Raw genomic sequence first — 25197 nt, forward strand, 5'->3', positions numbered from 1 at the left:
CTAAATAGCATCTCATATTTCGCTTGGGCAGCTTACAACCCAGTGGTATGAATATTGATTTCTCTAACTTCAAGTAACCCCGGCATTCCCTCTCTCGCCGTCTCTCACCCACCCAAGTCACACCAGCTTCTCCTTTTCACCTAACAAACAGCTAACAATGGCCTGTTTCCTTTATCGTCGTTACATTTTTGCATATCTTTCATTCATTGTTCTATATCTCTACTCATCATCGTCTATATCTCTTGTTTCCCTTTCTTGTGACCTTCAGTCTCGACCAGAAACGTCACCCATTCCTTCTCTCCAGAGATGCTGCCTGTCCCGCTGAGACACCCCAACTTTTTGTGTCAATCTTCGGTTAGTCTAAACTAAACCTCAGCAGAAAAGCTTGCAAGGATGGGCATTAAATGCTGGCCTCTTCCATGTCATCCACATTCATAGAAACATAGAAACATAGAAACATAGAAAATAGGTGCAGGAGTAGGCCATTCGGCCCTTCGAGCCTGCACCGCCACTCAATATGATCATGGCTGATCATCCAACTCAGTATCCTGTACCTGCCTTCTCTCCATACCCCCTGATCCCTTTAGCCACAAGGGCCACATCTAGCTCCCTCTTAAATATAGCCAATGAACTGGCCTCAACTACCTTCAGTGGCAGAGAATTCCACAGATTCACCACTCTCTGTGTGAAAAAAAACTTTCTCATGTCGGTCCTAAAAGACTTTCCCCCTTATCCTTAAACTGTGACCCCTTGTTCTGGACTTCCCCAACATCGGGAACAATCTTCCTGCATCTAGCCTGTCCAACCCCTTAAGAATTTTGTAAGTTTCTATAAGATCCCTCCTCAATCTTCTAAATTCCAGCGAGTACAAGCCAAGTCTATCCAGGCTTTCTTCATATGAAAGTCCTGCCATCCCAGGAATCAATCTGGTGAACCTTCTCTGTACTCCCTCTATGGCAAGAATGTCTTTCCTCAGATTCTATGTTTCTATGAATGTGGATGGTGTGGAAGAGGCCAGCATTTTCCAAGAATAAACAGAGGAGTGAAGGACTGGGGGAGGTTCACTTGAAGCATAAACAACAGCATTGAACAGTCGGGCTGAATAAGCTTTGCCTGTGCTGTAAATTCCATGTGGATTGCTACAAGCCACAGTGCTCACAATAAGAATGGAATCACTGATCCTGTGGAAAACAATGGGGTGTCCTGTTGCTTTCCCATCCAGGTCTTGGATCCAGGTCTTGTCTCCACAAGTGGAGAAACACTGAAAAAGTAGCTTGGGATTAAATCAAATGACACATGAATGTGTGAAGTATCCAGAACTATATTGAAGTTTTAGGAGGATTAACACTTCAGTGCCGTTAAGATTTAGACACTATAATGGAGATACAGTCTAAGTTTCAGCATGACTGTGAATATTTCTGATTATAACAGAGGAAGGCTGGGAAGCAAAGGAAAATGGGCAAGAGATCAACTTTTAGTGAAAAAATTAATTTCAGTGCTTACAAAGAAGACATATCCGAAGAAATCTTGTTTCTTGAAATCACTGAAGTACTGTGAGGAGGATGCTATGAGGATGCAGGGTGACTTGGACAGATGCATGGCAGATGCAGTTTAATGTGGATAAATGTGAGGTTATCCACTTTGGTGGGAAGAACAGGAAGGCAGATTATTATCTGAATGGTGTCAAGTTAGGAAATGGGGAAGTACAAAGAGATCTGGGTGTCCTTGTTCATCAGTCACTTAAAGTTAGCATGCAGGTGCAGCAGGCAGTGAAGCAGTGAAGCAGTGAAGAAAAAGCTAATGGCATGTTGGCCTTTATGACAAGAGGAGTTGAGTATAGGAGCAAAGAGGTCCTTCTGCAGTTGTACAGGGCCCTAGTGAGACCGCACCTGGAGTACTGTGTGCAGTTTTGGTCTCTAAATTTGAGGAAGGACATTCTTGCTATTGAGGGCGTGCAGTGTAGGTTCACTAGGTTAATTCCCGGAATGGCGGGACTGTCGTATGTTGAAAGACTGGAGCGACTAGGCTTGTATACACTGGAATTCAGAAGGGTGAGAGGGGATCTTATTGAAACATATAAGATTATTATGGGATTGGACATGTTAGAGGCAGGAAACATGTTCCCAATGTTGGGGGAGTCCAGAACCAGGGGCCACAGTTTAAGAGTAAGTGGTAGGCCATTTAGAATGGAGATGAGCAAAAAACTTTTTCAGTCAGAGAGTTGTAAATCTGTGGAATTCTCTGCCTCAGAAGGCAGTGGAGGCCAATTCTCTGGATGCATTCAAGCGAGAGCTAGATAGAGCTCTTAATGATAGCGGAGTCAGGGGGTATGGGGAGAAGGCAGGAACGGGGTACTGATTGTGAATGATCAGCCATGATCACATTGAATGGCGGTGCTGGCTCGAAGGGCCGAATGGCCTACTCCTGCACCTATTGTCTATTGTCTATTGTCTATTGTATAAATCAAAGATAGACACAGAATGCTGGAGTAAAGCTGGAGGACAGCAAGGTTAGTGCCAGGCAAAGGAAACTAGGGTCATGATGAAAGGCACTACAGTAACATGCACCATCATAATCGGCAACTGTGACCTGGGTTAATTATGGCTTTCCCTGACACGTAGCTCAAACATGGGAGTGTACCTGGACAGTAAACTGGACTGGTCCAGGAACACTGAGGCACTGTATAAGAAGGGACAGAGCCGCCTGTACTTTCTGAGGAGGCTCCGCTCCTTCAACGTCTGCAGTAAGATGCTGCAGATGTTCTACCAATCGGTGGTGGCCAGTGCCATCCTCTACGCTGTCGTGTGCTGGGGTAGCAGGGCGAAGGTCATGGACACCAACAGGATCAACAAGCTCATCAGGAAGGCTGGCTCCCTCCTCAAACTGTGGAGCATCCTGGACAATACAGCTCACCCCCTCCATGACACACTAGTCAACCTGAGGAGCACCTTCAACAACAGACTGGTCCCACCAAGATGCAGCACAGAACGCCACAGGAGATCCTTCTTCCCTGTGTCTATCAAACTGTACAACTCCTCCCCCTTCTGTCGTGGGGTAGACTGACTCCCCTCCCCCCTCCCCAATCTTTGCACATCCCCAATCCTTTCAAGATTTCAACATTTCAAGATTTCAAGATTTCAAGATCAATTTATTGTCACATGTACCAATTAAGGTACAGTGAGATTTGAGTTACCATACAGCCATACTAAGTAAAAAGCAACAAGCCACACAGCCACATAAAATAAAATTTAACATAAACATCCACCACAGCGGATTCCACATTCCTCACTGTGATGGAAGGTAATAAAGTTCAACCATCTTCCTGTTTGTTCACTTTCATTTCATGTTTCATGTATTTTGTGATTTATGACTGTTGGCAGATCAATTTTATCTCCTGAGATAAATAAAGTACTGTTGGATCGTATCGTATCGTATCACACAACCATCTTCCACCTGCAACATCTTTGCAGCTTGGACCAAGTGCCTGGTCCTTTACATATCCCATTGTAGATAAACATTTCCGCCCGGCTTCCCAACTCATCACCAGAACCATGAAATCCCGGCAGACACGTCCTCCACCATATTCCTTGTCACCCACAACTGTCCTTCCACCTTCCAACACAATTGTACCCATGGCAGTGTCACCATCAGCATGAGGACACAGATCCCACGCTGGCAGTTCCTCAATTCAGATCAAACAATAATTCAAAGAATATAATATAATTCATTGTTTTACCCTCGATTTTCAAGTAAAAAATATTAGCCAGGAATGCTAAGAGTATTGCGCCACCTTCCAATTGTGTTGAGGCCTATCTTTAGGCCTATTTCCCTATCATCCTTCTTCACTTATGCTATGCTGTCAGATGCATTGTCCGGTATTGGTTGACTGAAGAATAGCCATTGAGTTCGGTTGTTCCCACAAATCCTGACTTCTTCCCTCTGTGATAATGTTTTATCAACTCTACGCTGAGCTCTGGGCACCTAATCTCTACATGGCGAACACTATTATTATTGTGGCATGTCCTATCCTCTACTGAGTTCTCAATCATAACTATTTGAATGTTGGCATGATCTCGAATATCCTGCCTAAATACATGTACGATTTTATCTATCTTTCCTCTTCCACAACCCTACTAAACGCTCCCAATTTTAAGCACGTTTTTTTTGTTTCCAATTTTAGCATCTTCTGATTCCTGCGATCCATTTTCATCTGATTACAACATCTGCAAAGCTCCCTGGAATGTTTTTTCTACATGCGAGGCATTTTGTAAATACTATTCGTCATTTCTGCTGAAGCAAAGGAGGTAAAAGACGACCTAATTGATATTTTTACAGATATGAGGAGTTTTGATGGAATGAATAAGGGGAGCCATTGTCTGCTGAATGGGCATCAATGGCAAGTGGTAATTAATTTAAAATTAACTCAAAGAGATTGTTAAGAGAAAATTCTTTACACAGAGTTATTGGAGCATGGAATGCTCTGTAATGGGGATTGGTTCAGGAGGAGACCATTAATTATTTGAAGGGAAAATTAGATGAACATTTGAAATAGAGGAAGATATCAAACGATGGAAAGGAACGCATTAGGTCTAATTTTGGATCCTTCTGGCTAAAAGCATGACGAAGTAAATGAATATTTTTGTTGGTGCTGCAAGCTGCTTTATCTCTGAAATTGCCCTTCCCATTCGCAAGATGATCGCAGATCTACTGGAGTGTAGATTTTTCATTTTTAAAGAGTATTGAACCTTGCAGAATTTCCTGTCATTTTTGCAAAATATACACGATTATATTATCAACACTCGTAGCATTCCCGACTAATATTTTTAACTTGAAAATCAATGGTAAAACAATGATGCTTCTAATTATGGTTTGATCTGAATTGAGGAACTGCCAACGTGGGATCTGTCCTCATCTGCTGACGGTGACACTGGCATTGGTACAAATGTATTTTTGTGATAATGTTGCTCGGTAGTTGGTGAACTGTTTTAAATCCATGTATTCTCCATTCATATCACGCACGTCAGCAAATAAATTGCACTGAAAACATAAATGATAGTAGGACAATGACCCTAAAAATCTGTGGGCATCCAAAGCTTCCAACTTAAGCCTCGACATGAAACGTCACCCATTCCTTCTCTCCAGAGATGCTGCCTGTCCCGCTGAGTTACTCCAGCAATTTGTGTCTTTGGTGTAGTTTAGAGATACAGCGCGGAAACAGGCCCTTCGGCCCACCGAGTCCGCGCCAACCAGCGATCCCCGCACATTAACACCATCCTACACCCACTAGGGACAATGTTTACATTTACCAAGCCAATTAACCTACAAACCTGCACGTCTTTGGAGTGTGGGAGGAAACCGAAGGTCTCGGAGAAAACCCACCTGGGTCACGGGGAGAACGTACAAACTCCGTACAGACAGCGCCCGTAGTCGGGATCGAACTCGGGTCTTTGGCGCTGCATTCGCAGTAAGGCAGCAACTCTACCGCTGCACCACCGTGAACCGTAAACCAGTATCTGCAGTTCCATCCTACATGCTTCCGACTCAAATGTCTGCCATCCAAATACCTTTGCTATTTTAGCACAGGCAAAAAATAAGTAAATTGAATGAATGAGAGGTTAAGTATGACAGCAGACAATATTTGTGTGCTCATCATTAACATGCACCTGCCCATGTATCGCATATCACTCACTTTGCTGATTTAATGACATAGATGCTGATCTCCAAATCAAATTTGTGTGTAATTTATGCTAAACACCAATTCAATTAGCAAACTTTGCAAAGTTGAGTATTCCATTTTAATATCCCGCACTGAGTTCACTGATGATTTGAAAGTCATCTCTGAAAAGAATATTTTTGCAACTCAAAATCTGCCGCACCAAGCACAATGTGATTAAATTTGACATAGAAACATAGAAACATAGAACCATAGAAATATAGAAACACAGAAACACAGAAACACAGAAACAAAGATACAAAGAAACACAGAAACACAGAAACAAAGAAACATAGAAACACAGAAACATAGAAACACAGAAACATAGCAACATAGAAACATAGAAAATAGTTGCAGGAGGAGGCCATTCAGCCCTTCGAGCCAGCACCGCCATTTAATATGATCATGGCTGATCATCCACAATTAGTACCCCGTTCCTGCTTTCTCCCCATATCCCTTGATTCCATTAGCCCTAAGAGCTATATTCAACTCTCTCTTGAATACTTCCAGTGAATTGGCCTCCACTGCCTTCTGTGGCAGAGAATTTCACAGGTTCACAACTCTCTGGGTGAAAAAGTTTTACCTCATCTCAGTCCTAAATGGCCTATACCTTATTCTTAAACTGTGACTCCTGGTTCTGGACTCCCCCAACATTGGGAACCTTTTCCCTGCATCAAGCCTGTCCAATCCTTTAAAAAAATTATATGTTTCTATAAGATCCTCTCTCATTCTTCTAAATTCCAGTGAATATAAGCCCAGTCGACCCATTCTTTCATCATGTGTCCAGTCCCACCATCCCAGGAATTAACCTGGTGAACCTACTCTGCACTCCCTCAATAGCAATAATGTCCTTCCTCAAGTTAGGAGACCAAAACTGCACACAATACTCCAGGTGCGGTCTCACCAGGGCCCTGAACCACTACAGTAGGACCTCCTTGCTCCTAAACTAAAATCCTCTCGCAATGAAGGCCGCCATGCCATTAGTTTTCTTCACTGCCTGCTGTACCTGCATGCTTACTTTCAGTGACTGATGTACAAGCACACCCAGGTCTCGTTGCACCTCCCCTTTTCCTAATCTGACATCATTCAGATAATAATCTGCTTTCCTGTTCTTGCCACTAAAGTGGATAACCTCACATTTATCCACATTATACTACATCTGCCATGCATCTGCCCACTCACCTAACCTGTCCAAGTCACCTTAGCCTCATAGCATCCTCCTCACAGCTCACACTGCCACCCAGCTTTGTGTCATCCGCAAACTTGGAGATATTACATTTAATCCCTTCGTCTAAATCGTTTATATATATTGTAAATAACTGGGGTCTCGGCACTGAGCCTTGCGGTCGGTACCCCACCAGTCACTGCCTGCCATTTTGAAAAGGACCCATTAATTCCTACTCTTTGCTTCCTGTCTGCCAACCAGTTCTCTATCCATGTCAACACCCTACCCCCAATACCATGTGCTCTAATTTTGCACACTAATCTCTTGTGTGGGATCTTGTTAAAGGCTTTTTGAAAGTCCAGGTACACCACATCCACTGGCTTTCCCATATCCATTCTACTTGTTACACCTTCAAAAAGTTCCAGAAGATTAATCAAGCATGATTTCCCCTTCATAAATCCATGCTGACTTGGACCGATCCTGTCACTGCTTTCCGAATACGCTGCTACGACATCTTTAATAATCGACTCCAGCATCTTCCCCACCACCGATGTCAGGCTAACTGGCCTATAATTCCCTGTTTTCTCTCTCCCTCCTTTCTTAAAAAGTGGAGTTACATTAGCTACCCTCCAGTCCACAGCAACGTATCCAGAGTGTATAGAACATTGGAAAATGATCACCAAAGCGTCCATGATTTATAGGCCACCTCCTTGAGTACCCTGGGATGCAGATCATCAGGCCCTGGGGATTTATCTGCCTTCAATCCCAACAGTTTACCTAACACCATTTCATGACCAATGTGAATTTCCTTAAGTTCCTCCGTCACGCAAGATCCTTGGCCCCCTAGTATTTCTGGGAGATTGTTTGTGTCTTCCTTAGTGAAGACAGAACCAAAGTACTTGTTTAACTGGTCTGCCATTTCCTTGTTCCCCATTACAAATTCGCCTGCTTCTGACTGTAAGGGACCTACATTTGTCTTCACTAATCTTCACATATCTATAGAAGCTTTTACAGTCAGTTTTTATGTTCCCCGCAAGCTTTCATTCATGCTCTATTTTCCCCCTCTTAATTAATCCCTTTGTCCTCCTCTGGTGAATTCTAAATTTCTCCCAGTCCTCCGGTTTGCTTCTTCCTCTGGCCAATTTATGTGCCTCTTCCCTGGATTTAACACTCTCCCTAATTTCCCTCGTTAGCCACAGTTGAGCCGCCTTCCCTGTTTTATTTTTACACCAGACAGGGATGGACAATAGTCGTACCTCATCCATGCGGCCTTTAAACCTTAACCATTGAATCTCCACCAATTAACCGTGTCACTCTCCATCCTAATGCAGAATTCCACCATATTATGGTCACTGTTGCCCAAGGGGCTTTGCACAACAAGATCGCTAACTAATCCTTCCTCATTACGCAATACCCAGTCTAGTTGGTTCCTGTACATATTGGCTTAGAAAACCATCCCGTATACATTCAAGGAAATCCTCCTCAGTGTTGTGACTAATTTGGCTGGCCCAATCTTTATGTAGATTAAAGTCACCCATGTTCCTTTGTTACACACATCCCTAATTTCCTGCTTGATACTATCCCCAACCTCCCTACTGCTCTTTGGTGGTCTGTATACAACTCCAACAAGCGTTGTCTGCCCTTGGCTATTTCGCAGTTCTACCCATACAGATTGTACAGCATCCAAGCTAATGTCTCTCTCTACTCTTGCATTAATCTCCTCTTTAACCAGCAATGCCACCCCACCTCCCCTTCCTTTCTGTCTATCATATCATATCATATCATATATCATATATATACAGCCGGAAACAGGCCTTTTCGGCCCTCTAAGTCCGTGCCGCCCAGCGATCCCCGTACATTAACACTATCCTACACCCACTAGGGACAATTTTTACATTTACCCAGCCAATTAACCTACATACCTGTACGTCTTTGGAGTGTGGGAGGAAACCGAAGATCTCGGAGAAAACCCTCACAGGTCACGGGGAGAACGTACAAACTCCTTACAGTGCAGCACCCGTAGTCAGGATCGAACCTGAGTCTCCGGCGCTGCATTCGCTGTAAAGCAGCAACTCTACCGCTGCGCTACCGTGCCGCCCTGAATATCCTTCCTGAATATTGAATACCCCTGCGTGTTTAGCTCCCAGCCTTGGTCACCCTGGAGCCATGTCTCCGTAATCCCAACTATATCATATCCGTTAACATCTAGCTGCGCATTCAATTCATCCACCTTATTACGAACACTCCTCACATTAAGGCACAAAGCTTTCAGGTTTGCTTTTCTTTTCTCCCTTCTACCTTTTGCTTCTGACTTCATTTTAAGGCCCTCTGCCATAACGACCCAGAAATCCTTCCAAAGTGATCTTAAGTTGTACATTTTGCCAAAATGGTGCTGGGAGCTGTGTCGGTGGTACAATGTTTAGTTTGGTTCAGAGATACTGCACGGATACAGGCCTTTCGACTCACCGACTCCATGCCGACCAGCGATTGCCCAAAATTATCCAAAGCCAATTGACCTACAAAGGTATAGGAAGGAACTGTGGCTGCTGATCTAAACCGAAGAGAGACACCATGCTGGAGTAACTCAGTGGGACAGGCAGCATCTTTGGAGAGAAGGAATGGGTGACGTTTCGGGTTGAGACCCTTCTTCGGACCTACAAACCTGTACGTCTTTGGAGTGTGGGAGGAAACTGGTGCACCCAGAGAAAACCCACGCGGTCACGGGGAGAACGTACAAACTCCGTACAGACAGCACCCGTAGTCAGGATCGAACCCGGGTCTCTCGTGCTGTAAGGCAGCAACTCTACCGTTGTGCCACCGTGCCGCCACAATGTATTGAACAGATGTGCCCCACGAAATCAAATGCTCTTTCAATGCGAATGCTGTGCACAATATACAAATAGTATTGAATATTTACAGCCCAATGGTATGAACATTGTATTTCCAGTTCTAGATAACTGCCACCTCCAGTTGATCTATTATTGTTCCCTTTCTCATACCCCAGTCCTCCATCTTATCGAAACGTATAAGATTATTAAGGGGTTGGACACGTTAGAGGCAGGAAACATGTTCCCAATGTTGGGGGATTCCAGAACCAGGGGCCACAGTTTAAGAACAAGGGGTAGGCCATTTAGAACTGAGATGAGGAAAAACCTTTTCAGTCAGGGAGTTGTGAATCTGTAGAATTCTCTGCCTCAGAAGGCATTGGAGGCCAATTCTCTGAATGCATTCAAGAGAGAGCTAGATAGAGCTCTTAAGGATAGCGGAGTCAGGGGGTATGGGGAGAAGGCAGGAACGGGGTACTGATTGAGAATGATCAGCCATGATCACATTGAATGGTGGTGCTGGCTCAAAGGGCCGAATGGCCTCCTCCTGCACCTATTGTCTATTGTCTATTTTCTATCACCCTGGGTTCAATCAACTTACTATCCATAGCCTTCACTCACTCACCATCTCCCCCCCCCCCCCCAACCCCATCTAGTTCTGGTTCTATTTGCCTTTCTCTGCTCTCCAAATGGTTTGCATTACCAACTTCCTTACTCACAAATTCCAATACTGGTAGCCTTTATGTTCCTGCTTATCTAGCTATCTCCATCTTCCCAACTGGCTCCATCTTCCAGTTTTTCCGAATGCTTCCATCCAAGATCCACCAAGCTCTGTCTAGCAACTCGACCCTTCCTCTGAGTGGTACCCTTGATGGCTTGGTGTGCCTGCTTTAGGTTGTCCCAAGCAGATGGAGGGGAAGGGGTCCGGTGAAAGGAAATCAATGGGAGAATGAGATAGATGAAGTTGCTCTGAGAGATAGCATAGGCTCGATGGGTGAATGGCCTTCCTTCATGTGATAAGGCCACATGAGAATACCAAAGGTAGACACAAAATGCTGGTGTAACTCAGCGGGACAGGCAGCATCTCTGGAGAGAAGGAATGGGTGACGTTTCGGGTCGAGTTTACAGTATGGCCGCCCCACTCTTTCCATAATTCTTAAACATGTCGCATGGTGAAGATCATTTCTGTTGTCACTTTCTGATGGGTGGAATTTGCAGAGGTAACGAGAGAGAACTTCAGAATGGTTTCTCCTGAGGGCTCTTCTCTGAATATTTGCACTTCAAGGCAAGACCAGCAATTCAAGACTGAGGAGTCACATTTCGTCCTGTGCAAATCAATTTGAATACATGTACATCATATCATATCATATCATATCATATATATTTTGCAGCGCGGAAATAGGCCTTTTCGGCCCTCCAAGTCCGCGCCGCCCAGCGATCCCCGCACACTAACACTATTAACACTATCCTACACACTAGGGACAATTTTTTTTTTTTTTTACATTTACCCAGCCAATTAACCTACATACCTGTACGTCTTTGGAGTGTGGGAGGAAACCGAAGATCTCGGAGAAAACCCACGCAGGTCACGGGGAGAACGTACAAACTCCTTACAGTACAGCACCCGTAGTCAGGATCGAACCTGAGTCTCCGGCGCTGCATTCGCTGTAAAGCAGCAACTCTACCGCTGCGCTACCGTGCCGCCCATCATGACATCATGACAGTCATTTGGTTGCCACTAAAGGTTGGACTGCAATGACCGAGGCTAATATCGTAGTAAAATATCAGGTTTTTGCTGCCGCACTTATTTGTCTATAATCATAATCATGGCAGTTTAAGGTCCAAATGCTCCAGGATATTGCCATAATATCAGAAAGGGGTGGAAGTCCGATCATATTATTACCATGAATACCAATACCCAGGTAGCGCACCATATTTTTCTAATTGGATTCAGTCTCAGAGACGTGTACCCAGAAGCAACATTTGTAAATTTGATTTATTTACTATTAACATTATCAAACATTTTTCATTGTAAAAAATGCATAATCACATCCCTTAAGAGCAGGAGCACTGTAACAAATATTAGTGCTTAGCCCTCTGCTGAATGAACTGTATTAGCTGGGTTAATGTTTGTGTGCACACACGAGTCTAGTATAAAAACTGGGTGGATATTGGCAGCGGTTCAGCAAAGGTTTATTGCGTAACTCCGCAGTGACGCATGCACTGTGTTTTATATAGGTACAGGCCTCTACCTGATCGACAAGTTCATTAATTGGGACCTTTGTAAGAGTTAATGCAGAACAAGCATGGCACTGGTGACTGACTGAGCTCCAAAAACGTCATTGCCCCAGGTCAGCAGAGAAGGGGAAAGCAAAAGTACCCAGTGATATTACGGAAATGAAAATGTCAAATGTCCTTGTGTTACATCATTCAATCGTTAGTGATGAAATGATTCACCTGAAAAACGTATTCTGTCTTTCAGTTCATCATGTCTAATTGTTAAATATTGGGGGTTTGGTGCAGTAGATATAATGTTTTAAGCAAAGGCAGAGACAAAATGCTGGAGTAACTCAGCGGGTCAGGCAGCATCTCTGGAGAGAAGGAATTGGTGACGTTTCCGGTCATTCATGTGATATGGCATCACTGGTAAAGTGGCATTTATTCTACCTTAATTTTCCTTGAGAAGGTGGCTTAGTTTAGTTTAGCGTAGGGATACAGCGCGGAAACAGGCCCTTCGGCCCACCGAGTCCGTGCCGACCAATGATCCCTGCACATTAAAACTATCCTACACACACCAGGTACAAATTTTACATTTGCACCAAGCCAATTAACCTACAATTAATCTGTATGTCTTTGGAGTGTGGGAGGAAACCAAGGATCTCGGAGAAAACCCACGCAGGTGACGGGGAGAACGTACAAACTCCGTACAGACAGCGCCCGTTGACAGGTCTCTGGCGCTGTAAGGCAGCAGTTCTACCGCTGCGCCACATTGCCACCCCAGTGGTAAGGAGCTGCTTTCTTGAACCGCTGCAGGCAATGTGGTGTAAGTGCTCCGACAGTGCTTTTCGATAGGGAGCTCCAAGTCTTAGACAGTGCAATATTTCTCAGTCAGAGTAGTGCACAATTATGAGGGGAAGATGACAGTGCTGGGCGTGTCCAGGTACACTTTGCCGTTGTCCTAGGTGAGGAAGGTCGTGATGGTTCATAAATGTAAATGTTAACTCTAATGTGGAGAACTGATGAATAGTTTAGTTTAGTTTAGTTTAGAGATACAGCACGGAAACAGGGCCTTCGGCCCATCGAATCCATGCCGCCCAATCTCCGCACATTTACACTATCCAACACACACTAGGGACAATTTACCGACATGATAGCGCAGTGGTAGAGTTGCTGCCTTACAGCGAATGCAGCGCCGGAGACTCAGGTTCGATCCTGACTACGGGCGCCGTCTGTATGGAGTTTGTACATACTCCCCGTGACCTGCGTGGGTTTTCTCCGAGATCTTCGGTTTCCTCCCACACTCCAAAGACGTACAGGTATGTAGGTTAATTGACTGGGTAAATGTAAAAATTGTCCCTAGTGTGTGTAGGATAATGTTAGTGTGCGGGGATCGCTGGGCGGCGCGGACTCGGTGGGCCGAAGGGCCTGTTTCCACGCTGTATCTCTAAATCTAAAAAATAAAAAAATATTTACACTTATACCAAGCCAATTGACCAATAAACCTGTACGTCTTTGGAAAGTGGGAGGAAACCAAAGGTCTCAGAGAAAACCCACGCAGGTCACGGGGAGAACGTACAAACTCCGTACAGACAGCAACCGTGTTCGGGATCGAACCCAGGTCTCCGGCGCTGCAAGTGCCGTGAGGCAGCAACTACCGCTGCGCCACCGTGCCGCCCCGGCACAGAAAAGGAGAGAATGTAGGATTGAACTGGGTGGGGTGGAGAGAAAGGAAGAAAGATATATAATGGCACATGTAGGAATATGTGGAGCACAGTAAATAGTAACAAATGTGTCTTTCGGTTCATTGCTGTGGGGGGGGAGGGGCAAGAAAATAAATGGAAATTGTCATGCGTCTGTTTGAATATCTAAAACCTTGCTCTTATCAGCACATTTTAGTATTATCTGAATGGTGTCAAGTTAGGAAAAGGGGACGTACAACGAGATCTGGGTGTCCTAGTGCATCAGTCACTGAAAGGAAGCATGCAGGTACAGCAGGCAGTGAAGAAAGCCAATGGAATGTTGGCCTTCATAACAAGAGGAGTTGAGTATAGGAGCAAAGAGGTCCTTCTGCAGTTGTACAGGGCCCTAGTGAGACCGCACCTGGAGTACTGTGTACAGTTTTGGTCTCCAAATTTGTGGAAGGATATTCTTGCTATTGAGGGCGTGCAGCGTAGGTTTACTAGGTTAATTCCCGGAATGGCGGGACTGTCATATGTTGAAAGACTGGAGCGACTGGGCTTGTATACACTGGAATTTAGAAGGATGAGAGGGGATCTTATCGAAACGTATAAGATTATTAAGGGGTTGGACACGTTAGAGGCAGGAAACATGTTCCCAATGTTGGGGGAGTCCAGAACCAGGGGCCACAGCTTAAGAATAAGGGGTAGGCCATTTAGAACGGAGATGAGGAAAAACTTTTTCAGTCAGAGAGTTGTAAATCTGTGGAATTCTCTGCCTCAGAAGGCAGTGGAGGCCAATTCTCTGAATGCATTCAAGAGAGAGCTAGATAGAGCTCTTAAGGATAGCGGAGTCAGGGGGTATGGGGAGAAGGCAGGAACGGGGTACTGATTGAGAATGATCAGCCATGTTCACATTGAATGGTGGTGCTGGCTCGAAGGGCCGAATGGCCTCCTCCTGCACCTATTGTCTATTGTCTATTTAGTTCACTAATCTCCAGCATACCAATACCATTGCCAATATCTTGCTCATTCCATACAACCCTCTCTCTATCCTATGCTTCAAACACCTAATCACCCTTTCCTTCAAATATATAATGTCCTTACGTTTACCTAATCAATATATTAAGCTATACCAGGTTCCAACAATTACGTGCAAAGAAAATGTTCCTAACCTTCCTTCTCCAGCTTTTATTCACAATGTTAAATTAATGACCCGTGTTGCTGAAGTGGTTTTCCCCTATTCACCCCATCGATGTCGTTCATAATTTTAGAAACTCTTAAGTCTTCTTTTCCTTCTCTATTCTTGCGGAAATAGACCCAGCAGCTTAATGGAGAAAAAATAAAATGTCAAATTCAATTATATTGGGTCGGTTCATGTTATTAACCCTCATTCAACGAGAAGAAGAGAGGTTCGGTGGAGTGCTGGAACAAATCTCTGTAAGTGTTCAGTACACAATGTGTGTGGCAAGCTTCAATTTGACTTTAGTTAATAGAAATTGCACAAGACTACACAGAATTAGCAGATCTTGTCACTAAATTGTGCATCCCTTCATGGAAGGCCAGGAGGCCAGCTGAAAGATGAGTTGGAAATGTTGCAAGAGGTGGGTTTACTGGCATGTTTTCATTTTATGATTTACAAACAGATGCAGAGCAATAGATGTTCTGCATATATGCTTAAAATAATTTGTTTTTTTTTGCTTTTGCTGTCTACTTCTTCCCCACTGAAACCTGTGGCATCGCCTAAAATATAATTGAGCCAGTAATGCAGGAGAACACGAACCATCTCCACCTTCATGGGTTGGCACCGATGGGCAGACAGTGCAGCCAAAGTTCAATAAAGATGCAGTCCTAAGAAAGAGTTTAGTTTAGAGATACAGCACGGAAACAGGCCCTTCGGCCCACCGGATCCGCGCCGACCAGCGATCCCCGCACATTAACACTATCCGAAACCCACTAGGGACAATTTTTACATTTATCAAGCCAATTAACCTACAAACCTGTACGTCTTTGGAGTGTGGGAGGAAACCGAAGATCTCGGAGAAAACCCTCGCAGGTCACGGGGAGAACGTACAAACTCCGTACAGACAGCACCCGTAGTCGGGATGGAACCCGGGTCTCTGGCGCTGCATTCGCTGTAAGGCAGCAACTCTACCGCTGCGCCACCGTGCTGCCAAAATTGTTTACAACTGTGCCAGGTCGCCACCATTCCTTCCGTTCCTTCCATGCCACACCTGTTCTGCAACTCAGAGCACATGTGCACTCTCATTTTTCCAGTTCTGACAAAGGCTCCTTGATACAAAATGTGAAAATATTAAGCTGTTTCTCTCCCAACGGATGTGTAGGAAAGAACTGCAGGCGCTGGTTTAAACCGAAGATAGACACACAAAATGCTGGACTAACTCAGCGGGACAAGCAATGTCTCTGGAGAAAAGGAATAGGCTACATTTCGGGTCGAGACCCTTCTTCAGACTTCTGATTTTATTTTTTCTCCATTAAGCTGGTGGGTCCATTTCCACAAGAATAGAGAAGGAAAAGAGACTTCTAAAATTATGAACGACATTGATGGGGTGAATAGGGGAAAACTACTTCAGCAACAAGGGGACTGAAGAAGGGTCTTGACCCAAAACGTCACCCATTCCTTCTCTCCCGAGATGCTGCCTGACCCGCTGAGTTACTACAGCATTTTGTGTCTACCATCTGCAGTTTTTTTCCTACTCATTAATTTAACATGATGAATAAAAGCTGGAGAAGGAAGGTTAGGAACATTTTCTTTTGTATGGAATTGTTGGAACCTGGTATAGTTTAATGTATTGAATAGGTGAACGTAACGCCATTATATATTTGAAGGAAAGGGTGATTAGAGGTGTTTGAAGCATAGGATCGAGGGTTGCATGGAATGTACCCAGATTTTGGCAATGGTATTGGAATGCTGGAGATTAGTGAACTGAAGGCCCTGTTTCTGATAAGAGCAAAGTTTTAGATGTTTGGCATCTGAAGAAGGGTCTCGACCCGGAACATCGCCTAGCCCTTCTCTCCAGAGATGCTGTCTGACCCGCTGAGTTACTCCAGCTTTTTGTGTCTCTCTCTCCCAACGGATGCTGTTTAACCAGCATTTTCCCTTTGGTTCCTCTGGTCAGGACCGGCCCCCCAAAAAATTCACCGCTTGCTGTTGTTAGCTTCCCAGCCATTTTCTTTGTTGCTGGGGTCGGCCCGGGGCTTCATGATTTACGACTTATGTCAGCCGACCAGCTTTCATTCAAACTCAACGCCAGAAAACGTAAGTAATGCCCAGGCGTTAAAGTCATCCAGGCCTCTTGCCAGACTGTTTGCTTTAGCCTTGCACCCCAAATATCAGCAAGAGTTATAACCAGAGTGGTACCTCTTGCTGTGGAGGATCTGGGACACAATATCCTCGTCATTGGACTGTTAAAACTCTCACTCCCAAAGGGAATCTTAAATAATGGTTACATTTATTTGCAGCATTTAAATATTAGTGAAACCGAAACTACATCAAGAACAGCTCTGAACAACTACCATTCTTACTGTTTGAACTGAGTCCCTTTCATGATTTGAGAAGCAAATGTGCTATTGCAATCAATCAAGAATTATTTCTTCATTTTACCGGCCAAATCTTTCATAAATTCAACGGAACAAAACATGTAGTTCAAACAGAGAATGTCTAATTTCAGAAGCACATAAATCTGCCTGCCTGGATTCTAAGAGCTTCTGGAGCAAGTAACAAGGGTGTGTTGACACCTTTGTCACTAGATTTACAAAGCCAGCTTCTTCATTGGGAGACAATGTGTTTCCACCATTTAATGGAAAATCTAATCCAAAAGCACATCACAACATAGGCAGGCGGAGAATAAATCAGCCTTCAGAGTTGTTCAATTGCTGAGGTGAAGCCGTTTACATTTGGTGCATTTATTGACATTAAAACTTGTCCGTGAGCTCTAAGGGTGTGGTGTAGAACTGAGACTCCAGTCTGACAGCCGTCTGGGCTCCAAGATGTGCCAATGTAAAGGAAGAATTAATGGCAAAACAGAAGAAATACCCAAGCAAATGGCTTTCAAGGTGAACCCTACTTGCAACTCGGAAGAAAACTGAGTTATTTGCAATGGTTGCCACGTGACTGGGCCCTCGGCAGTGTATGCCACAACAATCTTGAGATCTATGCTAAACACCAGAACTGCAGCTTCACAATTCAGCATTGGTAAACAAAATTTGAAAAAGCGAATCTTTAAAACTGCAACCTTAAAAATAAAGCCAATTAAGTTAAAATTTAACAAAAAGCCCTCTAATGGCAGATTTAGGTTTAGGGTAATCTCAGAAACAATAGCTTCATATTTGATCAACCAAGCTTTCCCAAGAGGTACAAAAGAACAGAAAAGGTTTGGCAGCAATTCAAAAATGTTTTTTTTTTTGGAAAATGTGCATTCAGCTGTGCCTCCCTGCCTCCCACTACCTCCCTCTCCACCCTCTCCTCTGGAGACCAGTTCTTCACAAACTGCTTGGAAACGCACGTTATTCCCTCTTCAAACAGACAGAACGGCATAAAATTCCTGTGTAGGAAGGAACTGCAGATGCCGGTTTAAACTGAAGAGAGACACAAAATGCTGGAGTAACTCAGCAGGACAGGCAGCATCCATCTCTGGAGAGAAGGAGTGGGTGATGTTTCGGGTCAAGACCCTTCTTCAGACTAGAGTCGGGGAAAGGGAAATGAGCGATATAGACAATGATGTAGAGAGATATAGAACAAATGAATGAAAGATATGCAAAAAACTAATGATGTTAAAGGAAACAGGCCATTGTTAGCTTGGTGGATGCAGACTAAGCCCTCCACAGAAAATCAAAGCTTGTCCATTAGGATCAGTGATTGCAATATGTGCGTAATTATGGTCAAATAAGTTCTTTGTCTCTGAAAATGAACTTTTAAGAGAAGAGCTAGAGTTAGATTTAGCTCTTAGGGCTAACGGAATCAAGGGATATGGGGTAAAAGCAGGAACAGGGTACTGATTTTAGATGATCAGCCATGATCATATTGAATGGCGGTGCTAGCTCAAAGGGCCGAATGGTCTACACCTGCACCTATTTTTCTATGTTCCTATGTTTCTAAGATGACCTGTCCCATTCCAGATTTTTGATCAACCAAATTTCCTTTAAGGAAACATTAAGATTAAAAGTAATTTATTATCCCCTCTCTGCTCTCTCAACCACTCTTTCTTTCCCACTTTTTACTGAAGTCTTTGTATATTTTCAGATTCAAACCTTTTGCTTAACAGTGGTTGAGTTTCAAGATTCAAGATTCAAGATTCAAGATTCAAGATTCAAGATTCAAGATTCAAGATTCAAGATTCAAGATTCAAGATTCAAGATTCAAGATTCAAGATTCAAGATTCAAGATTCAATATTCAAGATTCAAGATTCAAGATTCAAGATTCAAGATTCAAGATTCAAGATTCAATATTCAAGATTCAAGATTCAAGATTCAAGATTCAATTTATTGTCACATGTACCAATTAAGGTGCAGTGACATTTGAGTCACCATACAGCCGTACTAAGTGAAAAGCAACAAGACGCACAGCCACATAAAATAAAATTGAACGTAAACATCCACCACAGCGGATTCCACATTCCTCACTGTGATGGAAGGTAATAAAGATCAACCATCTTCCTCTTTGTTCACCCGCGGTCGGGGCTGTTGAACCGTCCGCGGTCGCCGCTGCCGACTGTCCGAGGCCCTCGCGTCGGGATGATCGAAACTCCGGCGTCGGGACGGTTGAAACAGTCTCCGCGGCATGGAGCTCCCAGAGTCGGCCTCTTCTTACCAGAGACTTCACGATGTTAAAGTCCACAGACAGCTCCTGTTTGGAGCTCTCCACAGTCGACCCTTGGCAAAGGATGGCAAGCTCTGCGATGTTAATGAGTTTGACACGTTCAGGGGGTTTAGCTCTCCCCACACACACAGGTTCGACATGTTCTGAACATGTCAGTGACCTCTCACCTCCAAAGCAACCAGGCTGGAACTGAATGTGTGGTAAGAGCCACACCAACACATGGCAACAGGAGTGATTGGTTCTCTCGCTATAGTAAATATCCTGGTTGAGCATAAGGTCATAAGGTCATACGTGATAGGAGCAGAATTAGGCCATTCAGCCCATCAAGTCTACTCTGCCATTCACCAATGGCTGATCTATCATAACCTCCTAACCCCATTCTCCTGCCTTTTCCCCAGAACCCCTGGCATCCGTACTAATTAATATATGTTTATTTTCTTTCCCAGGCCATAATTCGAAGAATTATTGATTGCAATGAACTATGTTCTCTGTTCTATATGTCCCATTAATGCCACTGTGGTACTTGCTGTTGTGAGGCCTAGTGCTTTGGGACTCCCCAACTGTTAGGCTCCTTGTGTCAGGGTGCATCCAGTCAATCTTCTCACAGCAGCAAGTGGATGATGATCCATACCCTTTCATTTCTATTGCATCATGTCAGAGTTTCAACAGATTCCTGACAACTGACTACTGAATCAACTCAGAAAATGATTCACAAACATTGGCAAAAGTCATAAGTAGTATCGAGCATGAAATCACCAGCCCTCACAATGCAATGTCCCAATATTGGGGGTAAAAACGAAATAACACCGAAGGTGGATTTAATAGTCTTTATTTTAGATACCAAACGAAAGAATTTTACCACAGATCTGAGTTTTACTTCCTATACTTTATATTGTTTATCTTTTCAATCTCACCGCAGAGCTTTTGCTAAAACATGCAAACCCTTCCATCAGATTAACCAGTCTTGCAGATAACACCCTTCTTAAAAATGTTGCACTGACACTTTAAATCTTTCGGAATATTTGCCGGAGTTGAACCTGACTGGCAAGTTAAGGCAGTCCCCAAAATAATGGAAGCTTGCACAGTGAGCTGGTTGCATTTGTTGCCAAAAGTATAATTAAGGTCATTAATAAACTAACCTGAAGTAATAACTTGCCAACTTGCTGCAGATATAAGCACTTTATTACTAAAATAATAACGCAATTGACACAGCAGCATGATACATGATTTTATGAATCAATATACTAACAACCACAAAACCTTTATTATACCGCAGGACAAATTACACAACAATGTAAGAATCACTGTTACAAAATAATCGGTAGCAATACTTTATGCCCTCTGAATATATTTTAAGTGGGGCTTATCCAGTTGTAGTGTCATCTTTTATTATTTGCCCCTTTAGTATCGTGTGGAAATTGTACGCGCCAAAAGAAATGTACATTAACTGCTGGAGTAACTCAGCGGGACAGGCAGCATCTCTGGATAGAAAGAATTCAGACTGAAGAAGGGTCTCGACCCGAAACGTCACCCACACCTTCTCTCCGGAGATGCTGCCTGCCCCGCTGAGTTACTCCAGCATTTCGTGTCTATCTGCGGTTCCTCTTTATGCATGTTAACTGCACTTGGATAGAGACATATTGTGGCATCGAGCTGCAGGTTCATTATCTTTTAGAAGGTGGTTTTCCCTTTAAACAGGGATGTGAACGATCTCTGAGGCAAACTTAAAGAGAGCGGAGGAATTTCTTGCCAACATTTAGCCCCCAACCAGACTAGTGCAGCAAAAATTATTTGATTACTGTCTGGTTGCCGTTTTGGGAGCCTTGAGATGGGCCAATCAGTCCCCAGTTTCCTTCAATACAGCAGAAAATACACTCACAACTGAAAGACCAATTGGCTATAAACTCCATTGAGAAAACTACAGCCTGAGTATTAAAACAAACTGGAAGAAATGAAGGAGGATCTAGAGAAGTAGGAAACATGAACCCAAATAGGTTTCTTTAAATATTGAAAGCCCGCATTCGTTTTGATATAACATTGAATTATATTACTAGATTAAACCACGCCCCTTGATTAATACATATGAAATAAATTATACCGTGCAAAAATATTATCTTAGGTATTTTGCAAAAGCATGCTTTTTACTAATTGCAGCTTGGTCCTCTTTCAAAGGCGTTTATTGACTTGTACTAATTCTAAATACTTTGATTATAAGTGGACCTATGGAAAGTGCAAGCTTTTTACAGGGGATTATGGAGACATGTCCTGAGAGGATGAAAAGCTTCTACTTGTTTTGACACTTTAAATAACAGGGCAGATCAAATGTCTCGCAGCACCTCAATCAAAGTTCAGTTGTTGCAGGAGCCTGCCTAAACGTTTGCGTAATCTGTCAAGCCTTTCCTGCTTATTGAAAGCTGGCCAGGCAATTAACATTGCAGTCAAATTATTTATTTCCAAGCTCTAAAGAAGACAAGTTCCTTCTTTTTCCCAATACGAGACACCACCTAAAAAGCACTTAAATGAAAATAGTGATTTATACGCAGTAAGCGAAAGTGTGCACACCACAACATTTCAGATCGTTGCTTAATAATTTTCCGTGAAATCTTTTATCAAAAGGAATATTTGCCCTCAGCCCTCGTCGAACTTCCATTTTCCCAAACACTTGGCCTTTTCCCAGTGAATAGCTGCTTTTATATTCAGTTACTCATTCCACTTCCTTTTAATAGGTACAGGACCTGCTTCAAATTATCAAGCAGCAGATATTAGCCCAAAGGAACTGGCAGTGCCAAGCGATTGGTGTGGATGCCAACTATTCATTGCATTCCCACATTGTTCCATGCGGGGGCATGCTCCCCCAGAACTTACCTTTCAAGTAGCTTTTGTGCAAAAATTCAGATAAGGCAAAATCCAGAAAATTGAATCATGGCTTTTTGGACATTTTGTTAATGTCACCACTTAAAAAATGGTGGCGCAGCGGTAGAGTTGCTGCCCTACAGCGAATGCAGCGCTGGAGACTCAGGTTCGATTCTGACTACGGGCGCCGTCTGTACAGAGTTTGTACGTTCTCCCCGTGACCTGCGTGGGTTTTCTCCGATATCTTCGGTTTCCTCCCACACTCCAAAGGTATGTAGGTTAATTGACTGTGTAAATGTAAAAATTGTCCCTAGTGTGTGTAGGATAGTGTTAATGTGTGGGGATCGCTGAGCGGCGCGGTCTCGGTGGGCCGAAGGGCCTGTTTCCGCGCTGTATCTCTAAATCTAAAAAAAAATCTAAATCTAAAAATTCAGACAGGGTGAACAATAACAGCGCAAGTACAAACGTTATTACATGGCGTGCTGTGGTAGCCACTCTTAAAAGTTTGGGGAAGTGGATTGGCATTTGGACTAAAGAAGAGAGCAGAACATGGAAAGGAAAACAACCCGATTGAATTTGTGTAGGGAGTATTCCATGAGCGAGTCCGGCAGACATCCTGGCCTTCAATGGCACTGAACTCCGAGAAAGGAACGGTTCCACTCCACCAGTTTCAGCGCGGCAGTTTCAGCTGGGTTAGTTCCATTGTTGCTGAAGCGACAAACAAGGAAAAACATCCTATTTGGCACTATATTCTTCCCCCTGTTGGACTGCAAATATGCCACCGTAATGGGATCAGGTCCAAGAATGGCTTGATCTGTTGTCTGCATTTTCCTTTAAAATGAGAAACTTAGATGAGGGGCCAAGACTCATTGTGCAGCAAATCACCAGCACTGCAACGTACAGGGCAGAGGACAAGGTTTGTCAGGCGGCAGCCATTAGGTCTGCCAAATATGGGTTTACAATGCACGGGGAGAGTTAGAGATGTTAAATGGGCTTCATGGTTTTGACTCGGGAAAGAGTGAAGTTTTGAAACTGCACAAGTAATCTTTTTTCAATAATTCAGTTCAAAAGATTGCATTGTTCATTGCCAATGGCGTGACTTTCACTTTAGCTTTAGGGTATGAGTTCAGAAGGCTAGTGATGAGTAGCACCATTAACATTGCACTCTCCCAGCAAGAATCACTTGATGGAAACCAGGGTTGGAAAAGCTGTTTGAAATTCTTCATAATCTATCAATATTATATATAATAATCTAGAATCATGTGCACATCTGGGCATACTTTTTCAGATTTAAAAAAATATATATAATTTATTCTGCATCAATAACAGCACAAGTACAAACTTAATCACATGGCTTGCTGTGGTAGCCACTCTTAACAATCTGAAGAAGGGTCTCGACCCGAAACGTCACCCATTCCTTCTCTCGTGAGATGCTGCCTGACCTGCTGAGTTACTCCAGCATTTTGTGTCTACCTTCGATTTTAACCGGCATCTGCAGTTATTTTCTTATACTCTTAATAGTTTGGTGAAGTGAATTGGTATTTGCACTAAAGAAGAGAGCAGAAAATGGAAAGGAAAAAATCCGAATAAACTATGGTAAAGCCAGAGTTTATTACTCAACAAGGTGATGCTGATCCATTTTATCGAGGTGAAGTTAGAACAGAATTTGCCTGCACAGCCGTGAGTATATAGATAGTATGGTAAGGGACTGAAAACACTCCTTGCAAGGCACTGGTGTTGAGAATTATTGTGGAGGAGGTGTTGTTGCCTATCCTAAGTGATTATGGGTCAGAAAATCAAGGGTACAGTGGCAGAGATGGGTGCTGTCTATTAGGTCCAGGAGTTGAAGATGAGTTTGGATGGGGTTATGAAGTTTGTGAGTAATTGCTGTGCATTTTGTAGATGGAACATGCTGCAGGCAGCGATGGAAGGAATTAATGTCTTATGTGGCAGCTGGGATGCCACATAAAGCAGTCAGTTGGACTATCATGTCCAGGAAGATATTAAATGTTGCTACTTCACCAGGCCATTGTAGAATATCCTGCTGCACATGTGCCCTTTAAATGGTGCAAAGGTACTTGGATGGCAGGAAGTGAGTTTCAATCTCACCTCTCACCCTGGCCACAAACTCTTCGAAGCACTTCCCTCTGGAAGGCGACTCCGGACTGTCAAAGCAGCCACAGCCAGACATAAAAACAGCTTTTTTTCCGCGAGTGATAGCTCTACTCAACAACCAAAAGTCTGTAGTCTCTTTTTGCTTTGGTTTATTTCACTCACGTGTTTAAACTGTAACGTTGCATTCTTGATGTTTTAATGTTTTATGCTTTATTCTTAATTGTTTACTGTATGTTTGTGTTGTTACTTGCGAGCGGAGCACCAAGGCACATTCCTTGTATGTGTACATACTTGGCCAATAAACTCATTCATTCATTCATTCATTCATTCATCTATCTATCTGGGCGGTACACTCTCGCGAGTGGTGAACATTGACGTTGAGGTCAACAACAGGATTGCCAAGGCCAGCGCTGCCTTTGGGCGACTCCGTGGGAATGTTTGGGAGTGGAGAGGACTCAGCCTTACCACTAAGCTGAAGGTCTACCGTGCAGTGGTACTCACCACTCTTCTCTATGCCAGTGAGACCTGGACTGTCTACAGCAGACATGCCAAACAGCTCAACCACTTTCACTTGAGCTGCCTACGCAGACTCCTTCACATCAGGGGGCAAGACAAAATTCCCGACACAGAGGTCTTGGAACGGGCCGGAATCCCCAGGGTCCACACCCTCCTACGGAAAGCCCAAGCCAGATGGGCAGGCCATGTTGTCAGAATGCCCGAGAGTCGACTGCCAAAACAGCTTCTGTACGGAGAACTGTGTCAGGGCAAGCGCTCAGTAGGAGGACAGAAG

The sequence above is a fragment of the Rhinoraja longicauda genome, chromosome 13 (assembly GCF_053455715.1).
Source record: "Rhinoraja longicauda isolate Sanriku21f chromosome 13, sRhiLon1.1, whole genome shotgun sequence".
NCBI classification, from domain to species: domain Eukaryota; kingdom Metazoa; phylum Chordata; class Chondrichthyes; order Rajiformes; family Arhynchobatidae; genus Rhinoraja; species Rhinoraja longicauda.